The sequence below is a fragment of the Acinonyx jubatus genome, chromosome C2 (genome assembly GCF_027475565.1).
Source record: "Acinonyx jubatus isolate Ajub_Pintada_27869175 chromosome C2, VMU_Ajub_asm_v1.0, whole genome shotgun sequence".
NCBI lineage: Eukaryota > Metazoa > Chordata > Mammalia > Carnivora > Felidae > Acinonyx > Acinonyx jubatus.
In genome coordinates, this window is record NC_069384.1 from 49,613,270 (window position 1) to 49,620,172 (window position 6,903).

Sequence of the window (6,903 nt, forward strand, 5' to 3'; positions counted from 1 at the left end):
GATAAAATATGTATAAAAATAAAATGACAGCTGCTATTATTTCTGTGAAACAGACCAATTGCATGATAAAACAGGTGAAAGCAATTTTTTGATAGTGTTATTCATATATAAAACAGTATACTGATTATAATTTTTAGTTTTCAATGGTAGTTAAACCCAATCTAAGATTCTTAGAGCATATATCATTAAGAGCATGTGTATCTCTGAATTTGCAGCTGTATTTCTCATTTATAACATTGTAATGTTATGGAGACAATTATCACACTGAGAATAAAAACTTGACATCATGGCATGAGCTATGTATAATAAGAAAGCCAGTTACAACAACTGCTTATTCAAGAATATTTGAAAACCTGACTCAAAAAGCAGATAAGAAAATCTCATAATTTCTTAAACAGTTTAATGCTTAAAATAAGTTTGGTTCAAGTACACAATACTATATTAGCAATAGTCACCATGCTGCACATTAGATTCTCAGAACTTATTCCTCTTATAACTGAAAACTTGTGCCCTTTGATCTACATGATTTACCTGACAGTAAATCCTTTTTAAAAAAAAAATTAGCGAGGAACAACATATAAAAATATTTTAAAAATTATATTTGTCTGAAGTTAAAAATGAAAAGAAAAAGTAGGCCTAGTTCAATAGAATTGTAAAGGTAGTTAATGGTATATTTTTGCAAATGAGATTAGTTTGAAAACCTATTTTCTTCATTTCCTAAAACAGAATAAGGAAGAATTACATATCCTTAATTCTGTCAAGTATGCATTAAGTCAACTTGGAAAGAACCTTAGTGAAAATAACATTGCATCATAAGAGCCATATTTTTTTGCAGCTATATCGAAATATAATTAAGTAAAATGTTAAGATACTTAAGGTGTAAGAGTTGCCTGGGAAGGAGGGGTGAGATGGCAGAGGCTGAAGAAGGTACTTTGTGGTCCGCGGGAGCCTCTGCTGCCTCAATTAAATTCAGCTTTAGTCGCACAACGGAGCAGAGACCGCTGGCGGATACAGATGACTCAGGTGCGGCTCTGGAGGAGAAGGATTTCTTAAAGACCCTGGAAAGAAGCAAGCTTCTGAGAATGAAACCCTCAGAACCCCCCAGGAACTCATCATCCTTTTGATCCAGAATGGCCATCACAGGCAGCTACCAACCCATCCACAAATACTGAGGCCTTGGTGGATATGGTGCTCTCCCAGGCTGTGAAGGAGCTCACTGAGAACTCCAAGAAGTCCCTGGAGGAGAGAGAAAAATCAGATGTCGACCCCATGCTTGCTAACCCCATGATCCAGCAAGAATGCATCCCCAACCAGGAGGTGGCAGATAGCAAACCCTGGGCTGAGACAGTGCTGGAGGAAGCTGACTAGGAGGCAGTCCCTGTAGAAGCCTATGGGCTGGCTGTGTTATGAAGTATGGGCTGGAAACCTGGCGAGGGCGTTGGCCGCACCTTCAATCAAATGTTGAAGCCCTGTGTTAACCCACCAAGGCCGAAGGGGTTAGGCCTGGGTGCGAACCTGACTGAAGTCGGGGCCCTGGCCCCCCACTGGCCTCCACCACCTGTGAAGCCCAGATGAGGAGCAAGAGAAGGATAAGGAAGACCAGCCTCAAGGACTGGTGCCCCAGGGAGCTGTGGTGGTTCTTCCTGGCCCTCACCGAGGCCTCTATGGAAAGGTAGAAGGCCTCGATCCTGACAGTGTTCAGGCCATGGTTCACCTGGCCATGGGGAGCCGAATGGTGACTGTTAGTGAATACTGGCTGTGCCTGTCTCCCAGCAGGAGTTTGACAAGAACTCCTTGGATCTCAGCCAGTTGCATAAAATCTCCTTTGTGGACAAGCTGCACAAGGTTGTATTGTGGCCGGTATTACAACACCAAGATGACGATTGAAGATGTCCTCAGCCCAGATACCTGTGTGTGTCTAACAGATGAAGGCCTAGTCCTGGAAGGCTTGAGGGAAGACATGCTGGAAACCCTGGTGCCCAAAGTCCAAGGCAACCGGTGCTGGGGCCACAGGCTGGAAGAGTGGGACGCCTGCTGGACTGGGACAGAGAACGGAGCCGGGCTCTGGTGCAACTGTGGAGAGAGAATCAGTTTGTGGAGCTTCACTATGATGCTGTCTGCCAGTACCTCGGCCCCAGTAACTCAGATGAAGACTGACCCATGACCACCCCCACCCCCCACCCCCAGGCTACTGCCAGCTCTGTATAGTGTGAAAAGCCAGTCTTCACAAAGGTGGGGAGATCATTGTTCCATCCTCCACTTGCAGGCAGCCCCAGGACCAGGACAGGGACAGGTCATGAAATAGGTAGACCAGAAGGGAGGCTTGAAACAAACCTAATATTCTCCAGAAGCTAGGGTGTAATAAAAATCATTTCAAAACCTCAGTGAAATGACAAGATCATAAGTGTGTGCTGAGCTGGGTGGAAGAGGGAGCTGGGCTGACAGAGGTAGGAGCCATTCTAGGCTTCAGTCCCACCACCATGCATGGGCTGACAAGTTAAAGGATCTGCTCACAAGTTCATTCTTGGAATACAGAAGCTTCCAAGTATGTTCCCTGAGCAGATGCTATGGAGTCTAGAATGCCACATCTCTGTACAACTTCCTGAGCAAGAATCCTAGTGGTGGCTCTGCTTTTATTCCTGGTCCAGGCCAGACGTCCACAGTATATCTTAAGCCAGTGATAAGAGAGCCTACAGGAAGGGAGGCTTCCACTCACAAACGGGATGTGTTTGCACTACTTCCCAGAGGTGCCAGTTAATTTTGGGGTCCCCTGTTTTAGTCCTGAAACTTTGGCTTGAAGGTAATAAAGTTTTGTCCTGGGTAGAATCTCTCTGATTGCTCCAGGTAACTGGACTCTCAAAAAGATTGTCAGTCCTCAAACATTTTCCCATGTAATAATGGGTTGAGATACAAAAATTAACAAAAGGGAAGTGGGAACTTTAGGCACAACTGCTTCTAAATCATCCCCAATCAAACGCAAACTGGTGCTGCTGCTCTGGAAAACAGTACGGAGGTTCCTCAAAAAATTAAAAATGGAACTACCCTACAACCCAGCAATTTCTCTACTAGGTATTTTCCAAAGGATACAAAAATGCTGATTTGAAGGGGCACATACACCCCAATGTTTATAGCAGCACTATCAACAATAGCTAAGTCATGGAAAGAGCCCAAATGTCCATCGACTTTTGAATGGATAAATAAGCTGTGATATGCATGTATGTGTGTGTGTGTGTGTGTGTGTGTGTGTGTGTGTGTGTATATATATATATATATATATATATATATATATATATAATGGACTATTACTCAGCAATCAAAAAGAATTAATTCTTGGCATTTGCAACAATATGGATGCAACTAGAGTGTATTATGCTAAGCAAAATTAGAGTAAGACAGCTACCATAGGATTTCACTCGTATGTGGGATTTAAGTAACAAAATAGATGAATGTAGGGGAAGGGAAGGAAAAAGAAGACAGAGGCAAACCATAAAAGACTCTTAAATAAAGAGAACTGAGGATTGATGGAGGAAGGTGGGTAGGGGGATGAGCTAAATGGGTGATGGGCATTAAGGAGGCCATTTGTTGGGCTGAGAAATGGGTGTTCTATATGAGTAATGAATCACTAAATTCTCCTGAAACCAATACTATACTATATGTTAACTAACTTGATATTTTTGTTAAAAAAAGATGATATAACTGTTATAAATATATGCACCCAAAATGAGAGTACCTAAGTTATATAAAGAAAATATTGATGCATATGAAGGTAAAAATAGTTTTATTACACTATATGTTAACTAACTTGGGTTTAAATAAAAATAAAAATAATTTTAAAAAGATATTTAAGGTGTACAACATCAGGATTTGATGTACATATACATTGTGAAAGAATTCCCCCCTTTGAATTAACACATCTATTACCTCTCACATATTTGTCTTGAGTTTTTGTCTGTTTGTTTGATGAGAATTTTTAAGTTCTACTCTCTTACTGAACTTCAATTACACAGGTAAGAGCCATAATTTTTTGAAATATTCTTTCAGATTTTTGATCTGGATTTATTTACCTTCATTGAAATTTCAGATCAAAATTTTTATTTGTCTCTTATATGTGCTACTTTATAAGCTATGTAACAGGACTAATTCTTTAAAGATGAAGGCAATAGATTAATATCTTCTAGAACAGTAATCCTGAGTCTGGCTTTTTATCACAATCTTTGGCAGAGCATGGGAAATATTTATCAAATTATAAATCGTTGATATTTACAGTGGTGTTGTTTCCTTAGGCCTGTAAATTAATCAGAAATCTCTTTCATAAGGTAACTTCCCAAGTGTTGTAACAAATCTATACACAGGATCTGAGAACAACTTCTCTAGCATGACTTGAATTTTTCTGATTCAGTAAGTCAGCTACTAAATGAGGGCATCAGGTAGAGAGATTTTTCAGAATTTCTTACTAGAGGATTCATAAAGAAAAACATTCTTTCCTATTATTAGGCTAACATTTGTCATTGGAAAATGCTGGTTAATTTTCATTTCATTTTCTCTCATCAAAACATTTCCTGGTTTATCTGCTTAATAAAAGATTAAAGGTTACTTTCATATTTAACTGGGTAGGAATGCTATTTTTATGTCATGTGTTGTTTATCTTTATATCCGCATTAAATATCTCTATTCCACAAATAAATTCAAAAGGTTAAGTCATAATATCAAATATATTGAGCAATGATCTGTCACCTATGGTCAGCTAACCACTGAATGCTCACATAGCTTCATAATATGTCCTGTAATAAACCCATTGTTTTGTAGAGGGAAAATGTGGCTCAAAGAGATGATGTGATTTCCCCTGAGTCATGCTTATGGATACAACAGAAAAAGGCCTAGATAGTGGGCTTTTCTAAATCAGGTTTGTATGACATGGGATTCTGAGAGGAGACAGACTCTAAGAATTGGAAAATGAGGTCAATATATGTGATACTGGTCAACTAGTGCAGGTGTCCTGGAGGTATGAATGCTAATGTGAGGGTAAACTGAAGTTTTTCTTAGTAATTGAAATAAATTTATGTTGAAACCAGTACTTTTGCCTCACATGTAGGTGGTGTACTTCTGGGGAGGATGAAACAGGAATCTTTTCTGGGACTAGAAAGAATGGAGAATGGGAACTAAAGAGGGTCAAGGAGGAGAGAATATGTTCTCTTTTGATCCTAAATATAGAGCCAGAGGGAGAATTTCCAGAACCCCAAATGATTCAGGGGGCCTGAGACCAGGAACAGTGAGTTTCTCTTCTCTGCTGATGATTAGGGAGAATGTATAGCAACATGATAAATATAAATATTACTAAACACATTTGTTATGATAATGTTTGTAATCCAAATGATTAAAATAGGAACATGTAATTCAAACATAAATATAAAATATGGAGTTACCATGAGAGTGTATTTCACAAAAGGAACCAGCTTCAGAACTGACCTGTATAATGGCAAAATTTGTTCTAAGGTACAGCATTAAAATCAGGCACTGCAGTATGTTTTTATACCATTTGAAATTTAAGCTAAATTAATAGTCACTTAATGACTAGGGAATATTAAAAAAAAATCTAAGTGCAGATATTGAAATTCCTGATTTTAAAAATGTAAAATTTACATTAACAGCATGGTATCTCAAGAATGAATAGTAGTCTGGTGCAAAAACTTTGTTCCTCTCTATCATGGAAGATATTAGATCTGAGACTACTGACAACATTCAGGCCCTGTGGGCAATAACCTGGTGTTATTCACGTGAGAACAGTTTGGGATTCCTTCTACTTGCTGGGAACACACATTTTACCTCTTCTTTTAAAGGTAGACATACATATTTTTGTACAAACATTTTTCTGTTGCATATTCTAGAATGATATCTAAACATTGTGATGACTTATATACAAAGAAATGATAAAAAAAAAAAAGTAGGAGTAAATGATCACATAAAAACATTATTTTCACCACCATCGGGGTAAAATTAATTTGGGGAGCTTTGTTGTATATCCACTATCATACTTATGTGGCCTTTGAGATTGATCAAGACATATTGGGTTATGTCTCTGTAGGTGTAAGGGAGATTAATTCTTTTTTTTTTTTTTTTTCCTCTCTGACAGTTGAGGAAAGCATAGTTTTAGGCCCTGTGGTCTCTTATATGTCACCATGTTGTGTCAATTCCTCAGATACATATTCAGCCCTATTCCTCTCTTTCTCATGTGTTTTACCCACATTTCAAGGTCACAGATTTACTTAATCATTTGAAATGGTCTTCTGCAATGCTATTGTGTAGAATTCTAAGATGAGAAAACGCTATTTCAACCCTCTAATTGTCTAAAAATAGGGCACTTTATCTTTAAGTTTGGACATTAATGAGCTGTCTACATTCCTGTGGCAAGCCTCCCTACCACAGCAATGGTGAAACCTTCTCATTTAAAGAAGATCAATAGCCATACACATTTTTCTTTTATGCAGTCCAGTTTACAACTCACTTTTAATATCATTTAAAAGTATATAAGCAAATCCTACATGACATTTTTATTACCATTGTAATATCTCAAGTTTAATTTTTGACAGTAAATATAGTCAGGTACAATCTTAGAAATAAAAAAAATGAAACCTGAATTTAAGTGTTTTTTTTTTTTTTTTTTTTTGATTTATATGGTAGTTTGACTTTTGGAGGTGAATACCCTCTTTGTAAAAGACACCTGTGTGTGACAAATCTGAAGTAGTTTGATTTTCAGATGACCTCAGGAGGTTATATTCTATTTGTTTCTAATATATTTTTGGAAGTCTACCATAGTTTTAAATTATATTTTCAAAAGGTTTCACATAGAGTTATCTTTAGGACATCAATGGATTTTATTTGACCCAGTCTACTAATTTATGTTTT

General features: G+C 37.8%; 1 pseudogene; it reads left to right on the top strand.

Moving 5' to 3' along the window:
• The first annotated feature begins 898 nt into the window (after positions 1–898).
• LOC106972236 (G-patch domain and KOW motifs-containing protein-like) lies at positions 899–2,425 on the top strand (annotated as a pseudogene).
• The last annotated feature ends 4,478 nt before the right edge of the window (positions 2,426–6,903 follow it).